Below are 7,833 nucleotides of genomic sequence, written 5' to 3'. Positions count from 1 at the left end.
TCCAGGTGCCTGCAGAGTCGGGGAGGTCAGATGCCCCTAGTCCAGGTGCCTGCAGAAGTCGGGGAGGTCAGATGCCCCTAGAGCTGGAGTTATAGCTGATTGTGAGCTTTCTGACACGAACACTAGAAATCAAACTTGGGTTCTCCGGAGAAGATCAGTATGTGCTCTTAACTGTTGAGCCATCTCTCCAGCCACAAACTGTTTAGTGTGTATGTATGTATGTATGTATGCATGTATGCATGAGTCTGGAAGCCATAGGATGCTATGAGGATCCCATCAGGAATAGTCCAGAGTAATACAGTGTGTGACAAAGGTCACAAAAGAACAGAATCCTCAACAATGAGACATGACATCTGGGCAGGTTCATGAAGGAGACCTTGCCTAGTGATACAGAGTGGGGATTTGGTGTTTCCTTGGTATTTAGAGATGAGATTTCTTTCAAAACTTTGAGGCTAGGCATTGTGGCACACAGAGGATTTATTTTATTACATTTATTTAGTTTGTGTGTACCTATGTACTATGGTACACGAACATCACTAAAGGGATAACTTGGGGGAGTCTGTGCTCTCCTTCCACCATGTGAGTCTCAGCACTCAAGCCTGGGCCACCAGGTTCAGCAGCAATTGTGTTTACCCACTGAGTCATCTTACTGCCCTCCTCACAGGACTTTGACAGGTGAAAACACAGAAGGAATTCTTAGAGGAAGCTGTGTGAGGAACAGTCTGATGGCAGGAGATAACAGAGATGATAAAATCGTGCTCCAGGGAATTCTAAGTCTAGAGAGGTAGAATGCAAAGGGACCAGAAAGAACTGCTTGTTTAAGATAGGTCCTGACTGGCCTGACACATATCACAGGCTGGCCTCAAACTCATGCAATCCTCCTGCTTTAGTCTCTTGAGTTTTGGGATCACAGGCATGTGCCACCATGCCTCGCTCTGAAAGGACCTTGAGTGCCAAACTAAGAGGAGTAATTTTTAGGTCCTGGGAGACCACGGGAGGAGTTCAAGCAAAGCTCCAACACAAACCTACACAGGAGACAGTTATGAGGCTGCCAGAATAACTCAGGTGAGAAGTAATGAAATCAAGACAAGCATTGAGACAGTAGCAGTAGAACAGAAATAACATCCAAAAGCCATAAAGCAAATAAAACTGGCAATAAATGAGCACTATACAACTCTGTAGAAAAAAATAAAACACAATTCTGAACCTCAGAAATAGCAAAGTCAAAAGCAGGATCTGGGTCTACAAGGGGGCAGGGCACTGCTCTGAAGGGGTGCTGGGGTATTTAGGAGGACCCACAGAACACTCCATTCAGTAACATAAACAGGATGGATACTTGGAGAGGTTAGGACTGGAAATATTTATTGATAAGTGTTTCCAACAAGATAGGAGAAGACAGAAGACAGGAGGGAGAGACTAAGCAGAGCTTTGGAGAAAACCCACTCTCATGCTGTGGAAAAGATGAGGTGCCTGGCAGTAGAGAGGGGGAGTTCCTATAGGGGAGCACCCATCAACGTGCGTGCTACGAGGAGGCAGGAACAGGATTCCTCAAATGTCTGAGCCATCCACCCCAGTCCCAAGAAGCCCCAGGCTGTTAAACTAAACACAGCCCAGGACTGTAGGGAGGGCCTCAAGCTATTTCTAGCCAAGCTCTCAAGCTTCCACCTCTCTGGCTTGCTCACTTGCTTTGACATAGGGACTCCTTGCCTGGGCCAGGCATAGACTGTGAAGGTTTTCTCTTTCTTCCTTAGTGTGAGGGCCCACCACACCGGGAGTCGGCCCATGCTATGAAGGGGCTGCCCCCTCATGATGGGGACCTAAGAAGTCAAAATCACTTTGAAAAGGCCTGGGTCGTCTAGGGTTTGGCTGACCTCAAACGGGTGAGAAATCCCCAACACTAAGGAAAGTGATATCTGCTTTTGTTGCCATCTTGTTGCCCCCAGCCTCCTTCTTCCCTTCTTCCCCCTCCCCAGCTTCTCAGCTCCACCCGGCACAAATGATAAACCCAGGGATGTAAGCCATTTCAGACGAGTGGTGGCTTGTGGCTTCCAGAAACAAGCACACCAGAGACCCTGCTACCTTCCTAGAGGTTAAGAAAAAGTGTTTACAGTGACCTGTCTATTCTCTACTCTAATCCCACCCCATCCTAAGAACTGCCACTTACACAGAAGCTACAGAGAGCCCACGGCTTTCTACAGAACCTTAGGCAGCTGTGCAGAGACCCAAAGACTGAACCTAGAAGACAGAATGATTCTGGCGATTTAGAGGTCAAAGTGTCATCTGGTCAGAGGTAGTTAGGAGCAAAAAGGATCCTTCCAAGGCAGGCAAAGAGACCTGGCCTCTCAAGTCTGTGCTGGTCTTAACCCACTGTGGATGATTTAGAGTTACGCTATCTTCCACAAAGCCCACCAGAAACCAGTGACTCCAATGTGACTAAACTAAGCTTTCCTGTTCAACACTGCAGACCAGTGGGAGCTGAGCTGATTCTCCTGTGCTGGGATTCCATCAGCACCAGCTTCTAGGGGAGATCAGTCTGCTACTGTGTAGAAGAGATAATCTTAGAGATCCTCTATCACAAGTCCTTGGAGACCAGCAGACTAGAACAAAAGTTGCCCAGTCTTGGGCCAGCAATAGAATTACTTCAAGATCCCCACGAGGCCCAGATAGCAGTCCCTACCCCTCGAGCACATCCCTTGTCTCGTCCTGTGAGGTTATGTGCATCCAAGTGTGTGTGGCATCTTCTCTAGCTTCCTACCTTGTGTTCTCAGACAGAGTCTATTACTTGCTGATCCAGCTGATCTGGTTGGTCAGCAAGTCTTAGGAAGCCAGTGCTGGCATAGTCTGGGCCAGAGCCCATCTTTTTAAGTGGGTGCTGGGGATCAAACTCAGATCCTCCTGCTTGTGTGGCAAGCGTTTTACTAACTGGCTCACCTCCTCAGTCCTCACCACTTTTTCTGAGGTAGGTCTCCCTGTGTGTCTAGGATGGTCTAAAACTCTGGAACTCAAACAATCTTCCTACCGCAGTCTCTAGGTAGCTGGGCTACAAGGCAGACAAAACCACAGCTGGCTTTGCAAGGTTCTGAACAGAAACACAAGGGGAGGTTTAATTCATCTGCATGGCAAAGGCTCTCCAGAGGCACATCTAAAATCCCTGCTACTTCTGGGGTTGAAAGAAAAATGACTGCCAGCAACTGTAGGTCAGCCTGACAACAGGGAGGATCCCTGTGTCAAAAAAGAAAACAAAAAAGAAAAGCTTTCCAAATGGTTCTAAGAATCAGGGTCTGAACTAGAGCATTTGTTTGTTTGTTTGAAGACAGGGTTTCTCTGTGTAGCCCTGGCTGTCCTGGAACTCATCACCTGACCTCAAATTCAGAGATTTGCCTGCCTCTGCCTCTCAAACTCTGAGATCTAAAGTGTGTGCCATCACCATCAGGCCTCAACTATATTTAAAGCATTTTGCCATTTCCCCCAAATCTTAGGCCCTGCTGGGACCACAAGAAAAAGCTGGCACTTCAAGTCTTGAGACAATACCTGAAGGGACAAAGGGTCTGTGCAGACCAGTTCTACAGCAACCAGAGCTACCACTCACTGAACACACAACCTGCCAACAACTGCTCTAAGCACGTCACACTGAGTATCTAATGTAACACTCGTGACAACTTCATGAAGGACTGGGATTATACCATGTCACAGAGAAACAAAATAAATGAAAAAAGTTAGTTAATTAAATAAATGAACAAATAGAAAGAAGGAGGTAACCGGTGAGTGTGCAGCCAGAGCAGCCTACAGCAGAAGCCACAGTGCCACGAGGAAGAGGCCTGGGTTTTCCAGCATCAACAGAACGTTGCTGTTTCTACTGGCACACACTAGGAGTCACCTCACCTCTGGTGCACATCAAGGACAGGCCAGAAAACCAAGGAGGCAGAGGGCACACGGGCACAGTGACAGGCATGCCCTTGTGCTCCTAGCTACTTGGAAAGTTAAGAAACCCAAGAATTCAAGTGCAGCCTGGGGGTTAGGGTGGGGCTGGATATGGTGAGACACATTTGTAATCCTAGCATCTTAGAGACCAAGGCCAGGAGGACCATTCCAAGTTTGAAGCTAGCCTGGGCTACATAGCAAGTAGTGAGTTCCAGGCCAATCTGTCTCAAAACACAACAAAATCACTAGAAAGGAGAAGACAGAGGGCATCAGGATAAAATAGGGGTAAAACATGCCTGTCAGGCTAGCTTCACGGTTTTGTTTTGTTTTGTTTTTAAAGATTTGTTTCATTGCCGGACGGTGGTGGCGCACGCCTTTAATCCCAGCACTCGGGAGGCAGAGGCAGGCGGATCTCTGTGATTTCGAGACCAGCCTGGTCTACAGAGCTATTCCAGGACAGGCTCCAAAACCACAGAGAAACCCTGTCTCGAAAAACCAAAAAAAAAAAAAAAAGATTTGTTTCATCTTTATTATTTGTGTGTGTGTGTGTGTGTGTGTGTGTGTGTGTATGCACATGTTCTTGTGTGTGAGCATGCCTGCAGAGTCTAGAAATGGGTGTCAGATTCTCTGGACTGGAGTTAAAGGTAGTTGTGAGCTGTTTGACAGTGTTGGGAACTGAATCCACTCCTCTGCAAGGACAGTGTGCCTTTAACCACTGAGCCATCTCTCCAGCCCCAGCTTTAATGTTTTCTTTCTTTCTTTTCTTTCTTTCTTTCCTTCCTTCCTTCCTTCCTTCCTTCCTTCCTTCCTTCCTTCCTTCCTTCCTTCCCTTCTTTTAAATGTCACTACTTGGACTTAATGTAGTGGCACACACCTTTAATCCCAGCACTTGGAAGACAGAGGCAGGTGTATCTCTGTGATTTTGTGGCTAGCCTGGTCTACACAGTGAGTTCCAGGATAGCGAGAGCTATGTAGAGAAACCTGTCTCAAAAAACAAAACAACCAAAAAACAAAAATTCACAACTTATCAGTAGCTGAAATAAGTCTATAAAAACATCCACTCCTTAGTAGATGACTTCAAAGAAAGAGAAAAGGAAGTTTTCCTAATGCCAGATTGATGGATGTGGTCAGAACCTGAACATATCTGGGCTATACTACAACCTATAGTCAATATGGAGAGTTGACACCTGTTTCCAAGGTAACTGGCATCGCAGGAGAGTCTGATTTTCTATGCAGACAAAGGGAGAATAAGGGAGAGAGAATGAGGGACTCTTGCTAAAGAGCCCGTTACAGCACAGTCACCATCACGTGCCCATGTCCAGTAAGCAGCTCAACAGCACTGTGCCTGGGCAGAGGAAGCCTTCTGACCCTTTCTAACTTCTCCGTGGTTACCAGAAAAGCAAAGATATGAGACAGTGTAATTCAGATGGGGTGGGGGAGGGGATTTTTCCCCTCTATGTCAGACTTCTCTATACTAAGACCAGAATCACAAAACTCTATGGACTAAAGTCTGGTCCTCAAAAGAGCCTAATCAAAGCCAGATGTGGTCGCATACACCTGTAATCCCAGGGACTTAATGGCAAGAGGATTAGGAACTCAGCTACATAGTGAGCTTAAAGGCAGTCTCAAACTACCTGAGACCTTGTCTCAAAACAGCAACAAAAAAGGGGCATTTCCCAATCTACACAGCTGAGCTGTTTGCTCTGATCTCCCGGTTTCCACTGCTGTCAGCAGGAAGAATACTGTGTTCCTTGCCAAGACGACCTGGGTAAAGTGAGTGTGCAACCGAGAAGACGGTGTGGGGAAGGAAGGCTCTAGTGCTCAGCGTCATGGTGACTTGGAGTCAAGACTCCTTTCCATACCCTAAGGCCTTCCTCACTTTCCCAGAGGTAGCAAAAGCTTTCATATAAAAATCCCCTCCTGTGGACTTTACCCTTTCGAGGGGTCCTTGTTGTCAGCTCAATAAAGTGTAAATGTCTGCGTCTAGCGTCACCAGCCCCGAAGTCGAACTCAGTTTCCTGCTACTCACCTAAAAGAAACAGGCACACTTGCCAGTGCAGGTTATTCCCAAAAGGAGCCGCTACCAAACATGCCGATATCCTAGCTTCCACGCACAGATCAGTTCAAAGGTCACACATCCCGAGTCTCAACTTTCAGTGGCTTCTCTGCGTGTTGAAATTATGGGACAACTGCTTCATGATCCTCTTTACATTACCCCGTGAGTAAACTCTTCACAGACACGTGCCGCTTAAAAGCATCAAAACTTATTTGTTTATTGGTTTTTCAAGACAGGGTTTCATTGTGTAGCCCCGGCTGTCCTGGAACTCACTTTGTAGACCAGGCTGGCCTCAAACTCACAGAGATCCACCTGACTCTGCCTCCTGAGTGCTGGGATTAAAGGTGCACCCAACACATCTGGCTTGCATCTACACACTTGGCTCGCATCAAAAGATTTTATTGACTAAACATCAATAAAAAAAGTATTTCTAGCCTGTAATCCCAGCACTCGGGAGGCAGAGGCAGGCGGATCTCTGTGAGTTCGAGGCCAGCCTGGTCTACCAAGGGAGTTCCAGGACAGGCTCCAAAGCTACAGAGAAACCCTGTCTCGAAAAACCAAAAAAAAAAAAAAAAAAAAAGTATTTCTAAAGATATGAGAAGTACAGCATCTCAAACTCACAAGGCTATCCTAGATTTTCAAGAAAAAAATTTGAAGGTTCTGTTTTATTATTTTCACCTGTGTGTTTGTGTGTATGTGTGCATTTGGGTATGTGCACATAGGTGAAGAAGCACAGGAGCCAGAACTGCCAGGTCCCCTGGAGCTGGAGTTACAGGTAGTTGTGAGCTGTCCTCTTAACCACCAGGCCATCTCACCAGCCCCAAGAAAGTATTTTTATGTCCCATTAATACTAATATGTATGCTATACATCCCAAACCACCAAGCTTATCATAACCAGACACATTTTCACTAACATTTGTGTATAACTAATAATAAGTACAGATTTTAGATTCTAAACTTTGTTTTCCAAGACAGGGTGTCTCTGTGTCACTCTGGCTGTCCTGGAATTTGCTCTCTAGACCAGGCTGGCCTCAAACTCAGAGATCTGCCTGTCTCTGCCTTGAATACTGAGATGGTGTGCATCCTGCACCACCCAGCTGATTTTGAACATTTTATATTTAAATCTGAATTAAAAATTTCATCTTTACTATCTTTTTTTCTGCTTACAAAAATAATGGAGGTGCATTACTTCAAATTCAAATCTTATAGAATTTCAGTGACAATTACCATAATCTAACTCTCCCTGAGGTTACCAGTGCTATTTATAGCTTCACTTTTTCTGTGCATACACTACTAGATATGTATGTTTTCACAAAAATAAGTCATCATTAGCAGAGTGTTTTACAACTTGCTGTTGCTCTCCACATATATCTTATACGTCATTGCACATCAGTACAGACAGACTGACTTCACTCTTTTCAGCAGATAGAGGGATCTCATTTCATGCACATACGCCATTCTATCCAGAGCTACTTGGAGAACATCAAAGAGGTCACTATTATGAAAAATGAAGTGTTTCTTCCAGTGAGTATTACCAAATTATACCAGATGCTGGATCTGCAGTCTGAGTGAGATAGCCTCACATCTTCATATCGTCTTAGTGGGGTTTGTATATGTATCTTTTTCTTTATTGTTATTTGTCTGTTCTGAGACAAGGTCCTCCTGAGCCCAGGCTGGTCTCACATTCTTGATCCTAAGTCTTATAAGTTCTGGACTACAGGGATGCACCACAAAGATTCGTTCCACCAAATTTTTTAAATAAAAATTTTACTGCAGTACCAAATTAGAAACCTAGTGGGTTATAAAACTAATATATTTTCACACTGACTTTCTTTTTTTTTTTTTTTTTTTTTTTT

At 45.2% G+C, this 7,833-nt stretch overlaps 2 protein-coding genes across 4 annotated transcripts in view; both read right to left on the bottom strand.

The window, feature by feature from the left end:
• Mapkbp1 (mitogen-activated protein kinase binding protein 1) overlaps positions 1-7,833 on the bottom strand; it is a 56,004-nt gene that overhangs the window by 37,187 nt on the left and 10,984 nt on the right. The window lies entirely within an intron of this gene.
• Positions 4,824-7,833, bottom strand: part of Mga (MGA, MAX dimerization protein) — a 124,878-nt gene continuing 121,868 nt past the window's right edge. The window contains exon 26 of the mRNA XM_013352635.2: positions 4,824-4,833. The gene's annotated coding sequence lies outside the window, so the exon portion shown is untranslated. The remainder of the gene's footprint in view (positions 4,834-7,833) is intronic.

Source organism: Microtus ochrogaster (genome assembly GCF_000317375.1).
Source record: "Microtus ochrogaster isolate Prairie Vole_2 chromosome 14 unlocalized genomic scaffold, MicOch1.0 chr14_random_1, whole genome shotgun sequence".
In the NCBI taxonomy this organism is placed as follows: Eukaryota; Metazoa; Chordata; class Mammalia; order Rodentia; family Cricetidae; genus Microtus; species Microtus ochrogaster.
Note: the sequence above shows the minus strand (reverse complement) of the source record. Positions and strands in the feature narration are given on the sequence as shown.